This window comes from Haemaphysalis longicornis, unplaced genomic scaffold (assembly GCF_048455015.1).
Source record: "Haemaphysalis longicornis isolate Haplotype H1 unplaced genomic scaffold, Haemaphysalis longicornis Haplotype H1 scaffold_1, whole genome shotgun sequence".
NCBI lineage: Eukaryota > Metazoa > Arthropoda > Arachnida > Ixodida > Ixodidae > Haemaphysalis > Haemaphysalis longicornis.
The window spans coordinates 337,338,361-337,357,533 of NW_027526203.1; the positions used below are offsets into that span (position 1 = coordinate 337,338,361).

The 19,173-nt window shown below is 47.1% G+C and overlaps 1 protein-coding gene across 5 annotated transcripts in view; it reads left to right on the forward strand.

Moving 5' to 3' along the window:
• The window catches only part of LOC144152771 (organic cation transporter protein-like), a 173,981-nt gene that overhangs the window by 95,596 nt on the left and 59,212 nt on the right, over positions 1–19,173 (forward strand). Inside the window, exon 1 of one of the 5 annotated variants that reach the window (XM_077684247.1) lies at positions 10,326–10,438. The exons of the other annotated variants lie outside the window; for them this stretch is intronic. The gene's annotated coding sequence lies outside the window, so the exon portion shown is untranslated. Of the gene's footprint in view, positions 1–10,325; positions 10,439–19,173 lie in introns of those variants that run through there. 5 annotated transcript variants of the gene reach the window in all.

Here is a 19,173-nt window from a genome sequence, read left to right on the forward strand (position 1 = left end):
AAACTCAAAATGTAATCAAAACTCAAAATGTACTCAAACTCAAAATGTACTCAAACTCAATTCGGACTCAAAACTCAAAATGTACTCAAAACTCAAAATGTACTCAAACTCAAAGTGGACTCAAAACTCAAAATGTACTCAAACTCAAAATGAACTCAAAACTCAAAATGGACTCAAAACTCAAAATGTACTCAAACTCAAAGTGAACTCAAACTCAAAATGGACTCAAAACTCAAAATGTACTCAAACTCAAAATGAACTCAAAACTCAAAATGGACTCAAAACTCAAAATGTACTCAAACTCAAAGTGAACTCATACTCAAAATGTACTCAAACCTCAAAATGTACTCAAACTCAAAATGTACTCAAAACTCAAAATGTACTCAAAACTTAAAATGTACTCAAACTCAAAATGGACTCAAAACTCAAAATGTACTCAAAACTCAAAATGAACTCAAAACTCAAAATGGGCTGAGAACTCAAAATGAATTCAGAACTCACATGGCCTCACAGAGATTGAGACAGTCAGAGAGTGAGAGTGAGAGTTTGAGAGTGTGAGATTGAGAGTGTGAGAGTGAGAGTGAGAGTGTGAGTGTGAGTGTGAGTGAGAGTGTGAGTGAGAGTGTGAGTGAGAGTGAGAGTGTGAGTGTGAGTGTGACTGTGACTGAGTGAGAGTGAGAGTGAGAGTGTGAGTGTGAGTGTGAGTGTGAGTGAGTGTGAGTGAGTGTGAGTGAGAGTGAGAGTGAGAGTGAGAGTGGGAGTGGGAGTGGGAGTGGGAGTGGGAGTGAGTGTGAGTGGGCGAGTGAGAGTGACAGTGTCAGTGTGAGTGAGAGTGAGTGTGAGTGAGAGTGAGAGTGAGTGTGAGAGTGTGAAAGTGTGAGAGTGAGTGTGAGTGTGAGTGTGAGTGAGAGTGAGAGTGAGAGTGTGAGTGTGAGTGAGAGTGAGAGTGAGAGTGAGAGTGCGAGTGCGAGTGCGAGTGAGAGTGCGAGTGCGAGTGCGAGTGCGAGTGAGAGTGAGAGTGAGAGTGAGAGTGAGAGTGTGAGTGAGAGTGAGAGTGAGAGTGAGAGTGAGAGTGAGAGTGTGAGTGAGAGTGAGAGTGAGAGTGTGAGTGTGAGTGTGAGAGTGAGAGTGTGAGTGTGAGTGAGAGTGAGAGTGAGAGTGAGAGTGAGAGTGTGAGTGTGAGTGAGAGTAAGAGTGAGAGTGTGAGTGTGAGTGTGAGTGTGAGTGAGAGTGAGAGTGAGAGAGTGTGAGTGAGAGTGTGTACCTTTTGCTGTATACCTTTTGCGATATCCTCATAATTATAACCAGAAAGCGTTTTCATATTTGTCCCACGTGACCCCCTCGACGAGACCTTTAATTTGATACCCCACACACCCTAGCAGGGTCATATGGAATTCATACCAGTCAAACTAACCATGACTCATGGCTGTAACCAGGACGCATTATTTAGGTGTCCGACATGATTCCCCTAACTGGAACCTTCAATTTGACGCCCCACATGCTTCAGCGGCCTCACCTTGAATTTAACCCCATCTATGACTCATAATGACCATCTCATGATTCGAACTACGAAGCCTTTTTTTTATTTGTACCACGTGATTCCCCTCTTCAAGACCGTAAATTTGATACCCTACACTCCCTAGCGGGGTCACTTCGAATTTTACCCCAATATAAGACTCGCCATGACAATCTAATGGTTAAAACCAGGAAGCATTTTTGTATTTCTCCCACGTGATTCGGCTCACAAGACCATTGATTTGATACCCATCACATCCTCGCGGAATCAATTTGAACGTTAAACCAATCAATGACTAACCATGACTATCTCATGATATAGCCCTACCACATTTTTGTCCCACGTGATTTTCCTTATCGGAACCTTCAATTTGATACCCCGGACACCCAGTGGCATCATTGTGAATTTTAACCTAATTTATGACCCATTTTGACTATGTCATGGTAATAATCAGGAAGCACGTGATTACCCTCATCGAGACCTTTAATTTGATACGCCCTAGCGTCATGAACCTGAATTTTAACCGAATCTTTGATTTACCATGACTACGTCATGATATATCCATATCTCATGTTCGTCCCGAATGATTCCCCACATCGAGACCTTGAATTTGATTCCCCACATGCCCTCGCAGCGTCATTTTGAATTTTAACCCAATCTATGACTCATTATGACTGCCTGATGACTACAATCAGGAAGCATTTTTTTTATTTACCCCGCGTGATTCCGTTAATCCGGACCTTTCATTTGATACCTTACACGCCTTAGCCTCATCAGTTTCACTTTTCACCCAATCTAATGTGGTCATTATTCTGTCTTAAGGGGTGCTGCCCAGTCAATTCAGCTAATTCATTTGAAACAGTAGAAAGGACAGCCCCCGCCCCCATTTCCCCCCGGCTCTCACCTCTTCCTTTGTGACCCCTAGTATATCAAGCCGTTAACAGTAGCAGGCGAACAACCAGCACGCCAGTGCCGCCGTGTGCTTTCCCACCACCCTTTCCCACGCTCTTAGTGGATCCGTCAGGAGGAAAAGTTAAGACAACCCTTTTTTATGACCTCACCAGTCAATTATCACTCACGCGCCCAGCCGCGAAAATTAGGTATACAGCAAGTGCTTATGGCCATAAAAATTCAACAAGAAACTAAAAAAATCAGACACCACCTCCCTTCCAACCGATCATGCAGATCGCGATTGGTGCCACACCCGCAGGTAACTTGAATTCCGAGCCCACAGTGACGCATGAAACTTAACAGCCAACCATAGCTGCCTGCTAGGCTACTCATATGTACTCAAACTCCAAATGGACTTAAAACTCCTATTTACTCAGAACTCAAATTGTACTCAAAACTCAATATGTAATCAAACTCAAAATGTGCTCAAACTCAAAATGTACTCAGAACTCAAAATGGACTCAAACTCAAAATGTACTCAGAACTCAAAATGGACTCAAACTCAAAATGGACTCAAACTCAAAATGTACTCAGAACTCAAAATGAGCTCAAACTCAAATTGTACTCAGAACTCAAAATGAACTCAAACTCAAAATGGACTCAGAACTCAAAATGTACTCAAAACTCAAAATGTACTCAAACTCAAAATGGACTCAAAACTCAAAATGTACTCAGAACTCAAAATGGACTCAAACTCAAATTGTACTCAGAACTCAAAATGGACTCAAACTCAAAATGTACTCAGAACTCAAAATGGACTCAAACTCAAAATGTACTCAGAACTCAAAATGGACTCAAACTCAAAATGTACTCAGAACTCAAAATGGACTCAAACTCAAAATGTACTCAGAACTCAAAATGGACTCAAACTCAAAATGTACTCAGAACTCAAAATGGACTCAAACTCAAAATGTACTCAGAACTCAAAATGGACTCAAACTCAATCGGACTCAAACTCAGTCGTGATCACTCGGCTCAAACTCACTCAAGCTCAAACTCACCATGCCACATTAGCCTCGCGCTCACTCAAACTCAAACTCACGCGTGAGTTTGAGTCCAAATGAGTCTGAGTGAGTGGACTCATGAGTGAGTTTGCCGACCTCTGCTCATCTCTGCGGCCTCATAGACGTTGCTCACTTGATTTAAATTGGTATTTATAGAGCTACTTTGGAACCCGCAGGTTTGATGTTCACCAACCACATTTTGGGGGGCCATGTCGAAGCGTCGAGCTTAGATCCTTGCGAGTATTTTATAATCGGTATAAACAGGAGTGCGATTGGGTGGAAGTCGGTTATCAAATTTTGTTTTTTGGGGGATTAGAACGGGGTGGCTTTGCCGCATAGATCGTGACAGCCGCCTTTCCTGCCTGATTTTTTCAAAAACGATCGCTAAAATGGGGCCCAGCTATTTGGGAAAAGCCTCGTAGAGTTCGGCAATGATCCCGTCCGGTCCGGGAGAACTGTTTCTATGAGGCTCTTTTTATTCCGCGATGTACCTCCCACGCAGTTATAGACGAGTTAACTTCGTCTTTCTTGTCGTCGGGCACCGTGGGTAAGGAAGCGAGTACCTCGGAGGGCACGCAGTCTGGCCTCGGTCTAGACCTGAAAAGTTCTTTGAAGTAGTCACATAGGGCCGCCGCCACTTCCTCCCGACCCGTCGCTATGACATCGCTGTGGCTGACCTCATGTTTTCGCGTACGACGCGCTCTCGCTCGAATACTCGGAAGAGCTGAGATGGCTGCGCCTCGAACTCGACCCTCTGCTCGCGGCTGCGGACGAGGGCTCCCCAATAGCGCGCCAACGTGGCGGCATTTCGTACATATGATGGAATGAACTGTGAGCGTGATCGGTACACCCAACGTTATTTGCTAGAATAGCTTGGTACACCCGACTCGGACACAGAACCATGCCAGGCCCTCGCGCACTGCTGCCGTGCCACGGTAGCCTTCAAAACAAAGGAAGCAGAACGCTTATGATGGCTTATGATGGCAGTGACGAGGCTTTGCTGGTCCTGCAGGTCCGAGCTGGTCAGCGCGCATTCCCACTGCTCAGGAGTAGGTGAGGGGAGTGAGGAGGGTTGGTGTGGGCAGAAGAATACGAGGTGGGGGGTTTTGGCTGGGGTGTGGCAGTCAAGGCAGTTGTAGGTGAAACGGCTGGGGGAGATATGAGACAGGATGGGGCCGTTGTAGAGTGTATTTGTTTGGAGACGTCGCCATATGCGGGATTCTTCGTTAATGAGTTCAGTGTGTGGAGGAGGGTATTCTCGGCGGGTGTGGTGATAGTGCGCTAAGATATCGGAATAGGTGGCTGGTAGTGGGTGAAGCGTGTCTGTGAGGGTGTCGAATTCGCTCGGCCTCGTCGTGAGTGCCCGGTAGTGGGGTTCGCGGGCCGCAGCGTGGGCTGCTTCTTCCCCGGGGAGGGAGGCGTGTGACCTGGGGTCCAGACAATGGTTACGTTAGGAGGTGATACTTAAGGCTTGTAGAAGCTTGAGGGCAGGTAGAGGAATTCTTCCAAGGAGGTATCTTCAACAGGCCTGCTGCGGGTCGGTCATAATCGTGAGGTAGCCGCACGTTGCTGTATATTGCTACGGCTATTGCCGTAGATTCCGCTGCAGATGGGGATACGTGGCAGTAAGTGGCCGCAGTGTATATGGTGCCGTTGGTGTCGGTGACCGCTAGGGTTGCATGGGATGGTGAGTGAGCGATGTCGGTGTAGCGGGTGTCGTTGTCCGGTGAGTACTTCTTATGCAGGTAGCGAACACGAGCGTTGGGACGTCCTTTGTTGTACTCGGAAATGTCGTGGGATTGGGGTGACTTTGATGGTGGCCCGTATATGAGGTGTTATCGGCTGTAGTGCTTCATGGGGTTCTGGTATAGGGCGGCCTAAATTCTGGAGAACTGTACGGTCTGTGGCGGTGAGCGTAAGGCGAGAGAGTTGGCTGGTTCTTTGATGCATAATTCGGAGAGCGAATTATGCATGCAAACTTGAAGAAGCTTGTTGGTGGAAGTGTGGAAGTGAAAGCCGGCAGTCCAAGGGCTATCTTGTAGGCTCGACTGATGAAAGCATTCAATTTGGAGTGTTCTTGGGGTCCGAGCTGGACATAGGGAGTGCCATATGTAAGCCGGCTGAGCAGTAGTGCTTGCACAAGTTGACACGTGTCTTGTTCTTTAAGGCCGTGTTTGCGCAGGCATATACGACGGATGAGGTTGGCGAGTTGTGATATAGTGGAGTGTAGTTGGAGTAGGAGTGCTGTTCCAGATCCATCTGCGTGAAAGCTTACTCCCAGGATTCGTAATGTCTTCACTTGCGTGATGGGTTCCTGGTGAATCGTGACTTGAGGGTCCGGTGCCGGGTCTGACGGTCTTCCACGGCCCCACAGGTACGTGCACGAAGGACGGGAAGGACTGATTTTGAGCGGTTACAGGTCAGACGGCGTGGTGCGAGGCAGTTGAGGACGGTGTCCACCCCTTGTTGTAAAGCGGACTGTTGGGCGCCGGATTCACCCGGCGAGAGTACGCCGGATTTCTTCGACGTTGCCGCGTCTCCGGTGTAGGTTTGAATTACTCGCTATACCACCGAGGTATGAATGGACCCAGCAGCACTGCAAGCGAACGGAAAGGGGGAAGAGGAGGGTGACGTGGCCGACGCGTTAGGGCCAAAGAGGGAAGTCAAATTGATATTGGGTACATTTACAGATTTTCATCGCCACTCAAACCGTGGGTAAGGAAGCGAGTACCTCGGAGGGCACGCAGTCTGGCCTCGGTCTAGACCTGAAAAGTTCTTTGAAGTAGTCACATAGGGCCGCCGCCACTTCCTCCCGACCCGTCGCTATGACATCGCTGTGGCTGACCTCATGTTTTCGCGTACGACGCGCTCTCGCTCGAATACTCGGAAGAGCTGAGATGGCTGCGCCTCGAACTCGACCCTCTGCTCGCGGCTGCGGACGAGGGCTCCCCAATAGCGCGCCAACGTGGCGGCATTTCGTACATATGATGGAATGAACTGTGAGCGTGCTCGGTACACCCAACGTTATTTGCTAGAATAGCTTGGTACACCCGACTCGGACACAGAACCATGCCAGGCCCTCGCGCACTGCTGCCGTGCCACGGTAGCCTTCAAAACAAAGGAAGCAGAACGCTTTAGGCGCTTATGATGGCAGTGACGAGGCTTGGGTCTCGGGGCGCTTCGCCTTCGAGAAACATTTGTTTGGGTCATTTGCATGTGTGAGTTCTGAAATATTACAAAAGTGTCACGTTGTTCACCCCACATGAACCGGTCTATGTGTAACAGAATGTATTCGGATGCATAGTAATGTGGCTTTTCTCTGTGTACTGAATATTTGCTGTGAGAACAAACCTGTTTTTGTTTAAAAAAATACGATGATAGCGCAATCGGATAGACCTCGGTTTTGTAACGCGAGAGACCCAGGTTCGATTCCGACCACGGGTTCCAAGCGTTTTCGGGGCGAAGCACCTTAGGGGCTCTGGCTGTCGGTGTCTCCTGTCGTCGTCTCGTATAGTCACGGTACTAAAACACCGGGACATTCGTTTTCCAACGCCTCGCACTAGCACGCTTCGTGCTCCAAAGACACAAGACTTTTACAGCAAAGCTGTACACCTATACTTTAACTCGGCCCGATCTACGACTTGGAAGCCCAGGAGCCCCATCAACAACAGGAGCATCAAGACAAGGGAGAAGAAGCCAAAAAATACATTATGCATATTGACTGGGATCAGCTACGTGATTAATGATTGTATATAATAAATTTACATATTTATCATAGTTGAGACAAAATTGTCCGCTGTCTCTCATTGCCCATTATCAGCGATTTTGATGTGGAAAACACCACCGCACACTGACTGCTTCGCTCCTCCTCCGATTCCACGTTAGTAGAGATGGCCCGGGATTTCTTTCTTTCCGATTGACTGCACATGTTTTTGTTCTCCGCCGCTGCTAACCCCGTATCCTCGGGCCTTTGGGGTGGCCAAGTGGTTAGGCTGCCGGTTTCGCGGGTCCCGGGTTTCATTAGAAGTTAGGGAGGTCCCGGGTTCGATTACCGGACCTCCCTAAGTACATTCTTTACTTGAGGCGCGCACTCCACACTCCTGCTCCTGGGCTCCTTGCCTCCTCGCCACTTTCCCTTGCACTTCCTGGCCTACCATTTCCCCCTCTCCACTTCGCCGATTTTCTCTTAACGGACCGCACGGACAGAGCTCGAGCTTAAACAGCTACGCTGTTAAAAACTCCAAATGAAGACAGGCGGTGTAAGAATGCTTACGTGCATTGGTGGTCAATTCTACGAATTTCTGCGCATTTTCTCAACGAGCTTGTTTTGCGGAAACACACTTGTATGTCAACAAATATTACAAAATTTGCGGCCATATATAATCCCCCTTCTCCTACCAGTTTTCTCTAGCTTCATTTGTATCACTGTGCGGCAGCCTTGACATTAACTTGGCTAGATCTTACGTGACTTACGGTCCAGAAGTTGCCTATGTATACGTTTAAACACCATTATTCATGGTCACTTGATTTAGAGTCTTGTCGTTGCCCAGTTTTCGAGTGACGGGATTGGTACGCCATTCGCGCTTTAACCGTGGAATCACACAGCACTCAACAAAAATATCTTGCTGAGTCTTTTTTGAAAATATTAACGCTATTAACTGACGTGGGAATGCCCAGCGGAGATGGTGTGGCTAGGAACGTCGTTGTGTTCTGTAACCGCGCTGCCCTATGTCTCAAATTACCTTGGGTCATTACGGCGCGGCCAAAGCCAACCTTTTGGCTATAGAGTGAACTATAGTGAACTATGCTTTTGGCAGAGCTTTTTATTAAGCTGGCACTATTTGGTGGTGCATCCGGATCCATCTTCGTTTGCACAGCATCAAACGTCAAACAAATGTGTTGAAAGTGGCAAGAAAAAGCTTAATAGTCACTAAAAAATGCGCACCCATCCACCCTGTGAAGGTGGTTGGAAAGCGAAGCTGTAAACTACAGCCACAACGATTACCCGTGCGACGTCACTTGAATTCACACACGTGGCTCGACAAAGAGTGAAATCAGAGACAAGTGAAATGCACTTAACCCCACCCTTTATTACTTCAAAGAGGTATTCTTTGCTTCAAAGAGATATTCTTTGACATCTGCCCTCCCAATCACCTGAATCTGAAAATTCTTCCGCTCACATACTCACTACAACTAAAGCTCATCCTTCTAATTAATCGAATTCGAAGTAAAGGTACTGCCATTAATAATATTTCTGCCCTACAATTACTCAACCCCAATAATACCAGATTCGCGTAAGAAAACAATATGCTACTACCAAAAGTGCGCACAAATTACGGGAAACAAACAGTCCTCTTTTCAGGAATAATGTTTTGGTTACAATGAACCTTGTTTTATTATGTATGACCGTGAAATGTATAACCCGTCCTTTGCATATAGTATCTCTGTTTAATTATGTTCTATTGATATTATGTGTTTTGCTATCTATTTATCTTCGCCAATATTGCTTCACTGATCTGTAACACTCTACCTGCCCATGTGTGTGGGTCCGTTTTTTCTTGTACTTGGCACAGCAGGTCCCCGCGGCAGTGTAAGCTCTGGGACCTCCTGTAATAATAATTTCTGTTGTTCTTTCTTGTATGGAAATATGTTTCAATAAAACCTGAATACTGAAACCTAAGGATAAATCAATGCATTATTCATGAACGGTGGTTGGTTGAGTTGTATTCGTGAGGCACATGAGTGGAAACTTTATGTGTGCGTGTGCCCGCCGCGGTGGCTCAGTGGCTAAGGCGTTGCGCTGCTGAGCACGAGGCTTTTTGCCTCCTCGACACTTCCCCTCAAACTTCTTCCCCTAGCATTTTCCTCCTCTCCACTTCGCTGCGACGAGTTTTGAGCGACGTCCGGCATGGCTCCCCACCCGAACATCTGCGCCGCGACGCGCACTCCCCACACCCGCTCGTCGGCTTTTTGCCTCCTCGACACTTCCCCTCAAACTTCTTCCCCTAGTATTTTCCTCCTCTCCACTTCGCTGCGACGAGTTTTGCGCGACGTCCGGCGTGGCTCCCCACCCGTACACCTGCGCCGCGACACGCACTCTCACACCCGCTCGTCGGCTTTTTGCCTCCTCGACACTTCCCGGCCCTCACACTTCTTCCCCTAGCATTTTCTTCCTCTCCACTTTGCTGCGACGAGTTTTGAGCGACGCCCGGCATGGCTGGAGCTCAAGCTTAAACAGCTCCTCTGTTAAAAGGAACCGCTACAAAAAGCATCCGTAAAGCGCTTTCATCAAACGCCCTCGATGAAACATCCATAGATAAAACGGCTTCGATGGACGGCGTTCTTTAAAACAGCGATAGACAAACGGTCGTGACCTTTTAAGATATGAATTTTGGACCTTTACCGTACAGTAGTGCGCCTTTCCATCGAACATTGGGACCAGAATTGGGGAGTGCTCTTTTTGGGTACCAACCGCTATGGCAACGACACACGCACCGGATGGCATATTTTAGTCCGGAACGCCTTCACCCGCACGCTCGCCTCATGATTTCTAACGAGTGTTCTTACATTAAAATAATTAGCAATCGCTTGAAAGTTTTTCACGGGGTATTTTATTGTCCGGTGCGATCCCATTTCAACGTGCTCGGGGCAGCTGTATGGATTATGCCGTGTGTGAGTGCGTATCTAGAGCAAATCGCATGTTTCAATTTGTAAGAGCCACAGTGGACTGACACAGTTTGCCATGAAGTGGCACTGTTTGAACAGGTGCACATCCTGCCTGTCGGCTGGAAGTTATGATTCACGCTGCAAACGAAGCGAAATCAATCCCCTACCGGCTTCCCATTTTCACGCAGTTGTTCGTACGTCTGTGCACAATGGGACTCGTTTAAACAGGAAGTCCAAACCTTCGCCACACGCCCATCGCTGCCATTCGGTTTTGAGACAAGGGACAGCTGCGACAACTTGGGTAAGGCCTTGCCGAATTCCACCGCCGAGAGGGTATTCACGTATGCTGCCCATGCCGCAACGAAGTAAACCTCAGCGCATTCTTGCCTCTTAGTTTTCACGCAGAGATTTGAACGTCTTTGTACGGTGGGACCTGTTGACAGAGACTGCCACATTCTCCGAGTCGCCGCGACTCAGTTTTGGGAGCGCAAGTGTCAATGCGGCTACATCGGAAGGACCTGGCCGAATTCCATCGCCTTACAGCTGGACTATCCGCGGTGGTGTGGCATTCAGTTGTGCGCAGCCAGCCGTTAATATTTCACGCAATAACAAGTATATTGCGGGGATATGTGGTTGAACGGAATCGGGGAGCTCTAATCTGGTTGCGTGAAGACCGTTCGTCCTAGAGAAAACCTTTCTCATATGCCTAGCTCGTTGTAATGGTATGCGCTGGTACGTCATTTGCACGGGCACTGCTGAAGTTGAATTTAAGTCGAAAGTGGTTGCAGACAGGCTTTCATTTTTTACTCCAGAGTATGTTTCCCTTATAGCTGCACTCAGCGTTAGTCCTCCTCATGGTGAGTCTCGTCTTATCTTGCTGCCGTCGTTAAAACCGAATCGTCCGGGGATATTGGTAGAACTCTGGCCGAAGTTCAATGTGCATTGTATAATTTGCAAAGCTTTAAAATACCCACTGGGGGGAACTGCCTGGCGTAGTTATGCCTATATATGGTACCAGGAACTGCATTGTCGAGCATTATTAGATTCTTTCGAAGTGCGAATACAAAATGAACGACCTGCCCCTGACTATTTGTTTAGGTTATACCATTTTTTTTAAATAATGAATTGTGATTTCGCCGAGGAGAAGCATAAAGTTGTAGGTTACTCTCCGATCTCTTCGTGCAATGTGAATAAATCAAATATTGGTGAAAATTTCGACTAATCGGTTTCGGAATGTTATTGAAGCACCGAAATCGTACGATTTGTGGCCGCTGCATTTAGGCGAGCGTGTCGAACGGAAAAAAAAAAAAAAATCCGCGGGGAACTTAAGTCTGCTTACGGGCTTTGACTGAAGCGAAAGACTGGCGATACTTATTAACACTGTTTACTGCTACATCGTATTTACATCTCTTTCTTCGCTTTTGTGTCTGTCTTCTGGAGCTAATTACTGCGACCGGCTTCTTTTCTGCTAAACCGTGTACGCGTCTCTTTCTTTGCTTTCGTTTCTTCGTCTTGCGGCACGAATTACGTCACCATGCAGACTAACACACGCCACAGCTTCGCTGGAATCAGGTAGTGCGCATTTGTCCTACTCGCGTGCCATCACTTTCAGATGTCACGTGGAGCGCACTATTTTACAACTTCTACGTTTCCAGTTCATAGTGTTGTGAATTTTGTGAAGCGGGCTTATTGCCCCTCAAAGCTGGTTATTCCTGGCCAATCCCCCTAGTGTGTATATGGGCCACGAAGAAAGGAACAACGACAACGACCACACAACTATTTTTCTCCACGGGCAACCGGCGGATATTGCACAGTTGGCAGAGAACCGGGCTGCTTGCTATTGTGCGGACCGGGGTTTGAATTTCATCGGATGATACATGTGCTTTTATTAGCGGGGGCCATTTTCTCGTCCAGACAACCACAACAACAACAACGGCGCTTTTTCGCAGAATGGGGCGCTTAATGCATTCGCCTTAAAATGCGAACCGGCTTGAGTTCCTGTTCAGGCTAAAGCTATTTCGTTCCGGTTGAGTTCCAGTTCGAGGAGCCGAAAAATATAATTCAGGAACCGGTGAGCGACGTCAAACAGGTTTCTGAATCGTATGTAGGGTTTTGTTTATTCGCGCTGGTATTTTCCCATTTTTCCCGGGTTTACTTTGAGCTAAAATTGAAAGATGTGTACAATACTTAACAGCTCTATCTGCGCTGAAGTCAAAACAAGGGCTGCCTTTCATGTTCGGAAATGGGCTATTCCACGACACAAAACAGAGCAAAAAGTGCCCGCCGAGAAAGCAGATAACACGATACATCCCGCAGGAGTACCGGCACTTTTCGTTCTTGAGTTTTCCTCCACAGCTTTTTAGATTTCTTGGTTATGTATACGCCTTTCACGGTCAGGGCTTACTAGGCTCTCTTACTCTACGTGCGACCCGCCAAAAATGTAAACCATCATGCCGCCGGATCGATGCCCACCTCCTTCGCTATGCCTCAAGTTTTTTTTATTTTTTATTTCACTGCAGGAACATTTACATGTGCTATTTACACTTGGCGCGAATTCCACTTGACAGTTATATCTTATTAAAGTGGAGCTTCAAATGTCTCACTTACGTCGTAGGTCGCTTCGAAAACGCAATGCAGGAAAGCCAGCGTTCTCTGACGATGATGATGATCCTGTGCGAAGTGAAAGAAAACAACGCTGCCCGTTGTCGGAATCGAACCTGACTCCCACGCGTTATAAATCCGACGTAGATTCGATTGCGCCATTGCGGCGCGGTCGAAGCATCTTGTATTTGGAGAGCGGTGCATGGATGTGCAAAGTTATACCATAAAATAGCGCACTCCTCCGTCTAATGACGGCGATGATTGAACGCGAATCTTTCCTCGCGCGAAATCAAATGGCGAGGGTCAAAGTCAAAGCCGCTGCGACCAAAATACCAAACTGCGTGCGAATCCAAGTATAAAAGCGCAACGAGTCATAGTCCAAACCGTCTGCGAGTCAAAGTCCTAACTCAGACGACAACCAAGGATCTCGCACGAGAAAGCTTCGCGTTCAGCCGTTGTCGTCGTGAGACGGGGTGTGCATGGTTTTTATCGCGGTAAATGGGTTATGCCAGGTGTTATATAAAAAAACGAAAATTAGAACGCATGGCCTGATATTTTCTAATGACTTCAGGGGTCGCGCTTCCTGTGTTTTTTAAAATGTTAATAAAATTCGGGCGTCGCAACTCTCCGTGTTTTCCCCAGTGCTTTTACAATCGGCCCCAGCAAAAAAAAAAAAAAAAAGTGGGGGGGGGGGGTAGAAATTAGTGCAAATTATATTTAATGGCTGAAGCTGTCCACTGATTAGAATTTTCAGGCGCCTATTCGGTGTCCTGTATAAATTTATCATTCGGTTTATCGGTTGATTGGAACTACTGGTAAATTACTAAATCCTGCGACAATCACTGATGCAACAGAACTACCCGTAAAATATCCTCAAAGCTTCAGGTAAATCCCTGGTGAATTTAATTAAAGTTTTCATTGATTGCTTTGCGCGACGCGTATACGTATAAAAATGGTGCGCTGATGCAAAAACAAGAAGTGGGTTCAGGAAACGGTTAATTGTATAAGCTTTGCGATTAGCTGCTACGAAGTGTGCACGCGGATGACAGATGAAAACATGTCTGGCTGTCTAAATATCACTCAAGCATCGTTGAATACTCGTGCAAGATATAGAAAACTTCTCGAGAATTCGGATAACGGCGTGTGTGCGCGCATTAACGAAGATCTCGGGGGATGCTAAGGCTAATATGTATATCAAAGGTTAAAACAGATTAAGGTATTGTTCAGAACCCCTACATTGGTCGGCGGCAAAGGCTGTCCGTAGAAGAAATGCTGCAAAAAGGCGAAAACACAGGTCGGCAGAGCGACCACGCCATTTTACCATCCCTGAATACATCCTAATCCCTGTAATTCACCTTAATCCATCTTAATTCCTTTTATACATCTTAATAAGCCTTATTGCCACCTTCATCGTACCTTAATCTGATTCCATCTTTATTCTCCGTAAGCTTACCCTAACGCACTATCAACAAATGTAATCGATTGTAATAATACCTCATTAATCATTACTGTCAATCCCTAATCAATCATGTTTCATTTTAATTAGTCTTAATTGGTCTTAACTCACCACAGTTCACCCTAGTCCCACCTTAATCCACCTGGCTAATCAATAATTAATACTTTGGTGATCATTAATCATCTTATACGGGGCTGGCATGCTTTGGTGTGCTTCTGGCCTTTGGGTTTTTGCACCGTTCGCGTCGACGCCGGCGTCATTTGAGGTCAACCTTCCAACGAGAGATATAAGGCTTTCGCCTTAGTAGCAGACGGTTTGGCTGCGCCGAATATCGTGCGAGAGCGGCGTACATTGCTACCTCTAAAGCGTTGTCGGATACCCAAATGAGGTGCAGGTATGTTCTAATTAGTAGATATTCGCAACAATTTGGCATACTTCGAAGTTAGCACTCAGGTTTCAGAGTACGGGCACAGATTTGTTCTGGTCGACTTTCCTGCTGCTTGCTATTTAAGTAATTAATTGATTGATTGAATGCATGGTGCCTAACCAAATGTATTTGGCAACGCGAGCTGCAGCAGCATACATTCCTGCTTTAAAGCTTTGTCTAACACACCGCTGCGGGCAGGTGCTGTGGTTTTGCATCTCAAATGCTAGAATAGCAGCAAAAACTGTCGGGTTTGCACTGGTGCTTAGGCCTAACGTCCCGCTTTGCGATTTCACGACGTCAACCGGGTATCTGCAGCTTGACGTACAATGAGTACAATGAGAGTGCGTCATGCCTCAAAAGTCATTCATCGCGTCGCAATGACCTTGATCCGCCGCAATCAAAGTGTGGCCGGTGGGACGTCACGCCACGTGATCCGTTGCGGAAAGGTGCCTTAGTTGCGCTCGGTCGGAGCCTCGCCGCCATGGTACCAAGTGACTAGGCGAAGGCGAGTGTTTAACGGCTGCTTCGCCGGCGCTTGGTCGCTCAGTCTCGCCATGGATGGCGGGCCGACACCGGAGCGAAAGTGTGGCTGGTGTGACGTCACGCCAAGTGACACGCTGTGGAGAGGTATCGCAGCTGTTCCCGCTGGGAGCCTCGCCCCTGCGGTACCACGGGGCTAGGCGAGGTAAACGGCTGCTTTGCGGGCGCTTAATCGCTCATTCTCGCTATGAATTGCGCGCCGCTGCCGGAGCGCAAGTGTGGGAGGTGTGACAATTTTGTGGAACACTTTCTGCATAGTATTTGCAAAAAAAAGCCAAACAGACCTTTCGATCGTGATAACTATAGGTTTACAAGTGTTAAACCTGATATATTTTTTGTAGCGTGAGCTACACTGGCCGAGGTTGAGCAGTTTCGCGTGGGTCCTGGGGAGCCGTGCTGCGCATGCGCGAGGAGCAGTAACATCACACGACGCACAGGACGTTCCTCGCTGCCCGGCTTCTCTCACATACCCCACGCGCCCAGCGTCTTCGCCGACCTCCGTTCCGCACGTGGTGGCCCGGTCCACTTGGGTCCCGTGGTGGCCCGGTCCACTTAGGGGCGGCTGGGTCCACACCCAGCCGCCCCTAGCCCGATCATGCTAGGGGCGGCTGGGTGTGAAACCAATGGCTCATGCGTCGCAGCAATACCGGAGTGAGCCTGTGGAACCAGCTTAGCTCTGGGGTGATTGGGGAAGCTGCGCCGGAGCCGCTTGATAAATATACGTGTCACATAATGCGTATACCGTGTGTGTTTCATTGAAGCAGCAGTAAGCATGATAATCAAGCTAATCCTAGACAACCAGGAAAGCTAAGAATAACCAGCTGAACCTTAGCTCACGCTACGTATATCCTGGCATAGCCGAGCTAAGCCACTGCTAATTTTTTTCAGTGGGTATCGGTTGACGACATAAGGCGTGACATTAGGCCTAACGTCCCGTGTTTAGGTTTAAAGGGGCCATGCATACAAAATACAAGTTTGTTTTATTCGAAGGATATCGTGTTTTATAGTTCCCCCAGCACTTGTCCGCAAGATGCTTTATTCACTGAGAAATTAATCAGTTTAAGTTAAAATTTTGATTCCCCCGCCAAATCGTGTGTTTTCATGGAGTCTGCAATGATATCAAGAACAGGTCTTTAAGCTGCTGCGGAGCCTTGTTTACCGTTAGTCAACCTAGATGGCGCCACCATATCGCTGCGGGCCATTTCTACCTTTGTTTTGTTTTTGGCCGTATTTGTACCTTACTTGTTTTTGTTAACGCAGAAAATAATCGTTTCGTGAAACATGGTTTTCGCTCGACAGATATGGTCACGTAAGATACCGTCTCTTACGCCAATCGGCCAGTGTCGTCTGAGACAACCCCAAAGCGCCGAAGTGCTGTGCAGCTAAAACAAGCATAGTGCGCGCCGTACCAACAGCAGTACGCATCGGTACTTCTATGTTTACGTCTACTTTCGTAACTTCCGCTGTTTACCCTCCATTCTGACTGCTATAAAAAGAATGTGCCCTAAATTTAAGCGCAAATATAGCGCGTTCGGCAAGCTTTTAAGCCCTGCCTAATTTGCATTTGCTTTTGCCGGCCTCAGCCAATCGCAGAGCTGGCACACATGACCTCATAGGTTCTGTTGCGGGAAATTAGCTAGTGGGTCGCATTGTCATGAGCGAAGTTTACGTTAACAATGGTGTCAGTATGATTCCAATGATGCAATCTTTCGAATGAACCCAACTTGTGTTTTGTCTGTATGGCCCCTTTAACGTTAACTAACCTTCAAGCGGAGCCTTACTACTTCCCGAGCAACGTCATATATGTACCGGTTGATGACGTTAGACCCCAAGGCGTGCCCTTAGTTCTAGCGTCTCCCTCTCCCTCCCTCTGCTTCACATCAGCCTTTGGGCAAACGAGTTATAAACAGGATAATTATATAAACGAGTTATAAACTGGATTCATGAAGCTTCATGAATGAGGTTTCAAGCCGTTCGCGCGAAATCGGCAAGTTGCTTTCGCGCGCGCACGAACGCAGGCACAGGCACACGCACACGCACACTGTTTCAGCAGTGCGGCGAAATGTACTGCCTGCATTGACGGGAAATGCAAAATGCGCGGTATAAATGAGGCGTACCCTCGTTTCTCCGCATGTGGTGCTAGGGAGCGAATGCGCGCAACGCAGGCTGCAGCTACATGTGCTCTCGTCGGCTGAAACGCGCGATTGCAACGAGCACAGCGCGGCACACATCCCTGTGGTCTGCCAATTGTGAGCCCGTTCCGTGACAGCCCGGTCGGCAAGTGCACTCTGCTTTACTGCGGGCCAACGACGAGGTTTTCAGCAGCGTTCTTGTACTCCACGCGCCGCGTCTGCGCAGCAGGTTGGATCCCCCGTGGTCGCAATGGAGCTAGATGCAGACCGGCCGTGCACGTCCCCAGTGTGAGCTCAGAAAAATAATGCGCGTGAAATATTATTTTTCCGGGCTCGCACTTGGGACGTGCAAGGCCGGTCTGATTGGTGAGTTCCGGTCGGTGAAATGTCAAGCTGTCAAGCAACCATTCGGCCCTTCCTCATATACCTTCTCTGATTTTTATTTCCAGATACTGCGGACAGCATTGCTGCCCAAGCAGGGAAGGTCACAGAAAAGATGATAACAAGCGTTCAAAAAAATTTCCATCAAAGCAGTCCACAAAATCAGATGGCAAAGCATTCCAGTGTTCAGTTGTACAAGTGAAAAATGATGTTTGAAATATTTTAGTATGGGCAAAGAACGGTCGCGTATCGTTTTTGAGTGGTTTAGTCTGTCTGAAGTGTGTGGGGCAGTGAGTAGATATGTATCACTGTTCAAGTCAATTTTTTTTTTGTGATAAAGCAGATGCAAAACCTTCAGCTTGGAAATCTGCTGACGCTTCTGGAGTGGCTCTAACTCTAGCTGTTTTAGCGTATTTGTAACGGATGGTCGGAATCTGTAATCAGAAAGAATGGTCCATGCAGCGAGCCGTTGGATCCGCTCTATTTTTCAATGTGTTTTGTGTAGTGTGGACACCATACAATTGATACATACTCGAGGACTGGTCGGATTAATGTACGGTAAGTCTCTAGTTTAACATTTTTGGGTGACCGCCTCAGGTTTCTGCGCATAAAGCAGAGCTTTTTAAAGGCTCTGTTGTAAATGTCATCGTAATGTGTGTCCCAGTAAAGGTTATTTGTAATAGTTAGGCCCAAATACTTAACAGAAGATACAGTGTTAACGTACCGCGTTCCGATTTGATAGCAATGAATCAACAGATTTTTCATGCTTGTTATTATCATTGAAACTGTTTTAGAGAACTTAATTAACATTCCATTACTTCCACACCAGTCCGCGAGTTTTCACAGGTTGTTATTCAAGCGAACTTGAGAATCAGTTATCAATAACAGAATAGAGAACACAATCATCAGCAAACAATTTCACATGCACATCTTCATCAATGTGCTTCCCAATGTCATTTATGAATAGCAGAAAAAATAATGGTCCTAGTACTGATGCTTGTGGGAGCCCTGACAAAACCGGTAATACATTAGACCTGGAACCATTACATTCAACAAACTGCGTGCGTTTTAACAGGTAGGATTGAATCCATCGCACCAACTCTTGCGGGATACCCGCTTCTGTTAATCGCTCCACCAGCTGCACAAGGGGTACCCGATCGAAAGCTTTGGATGAATCCAAGAAGATTGCGTCAATTTGCTGTTGCTTATCGATTGCCGAGGCAAAATCGTGAATAACATATACCAGTTGTGTCACCGTAGAAACATGTTTTCGAAATCCATGCTGATATTCAACAAAAAACTGTTTGGCTTCTAAATAGTTAGATATATGACTAGCGATAACGTGTTCCATTAGTTTGCAGCATGTGCTGATCAGAGAGATTGGTCTGTAATTAGTAGGAGACAGCTCATCACCGGCTTTGAATACAGGTGTAATCTTTGCCAACAGCTAGTCTATCGGTAGGGAGGCTTCATCAAGAGATGCATTAAAGATGTTGTAG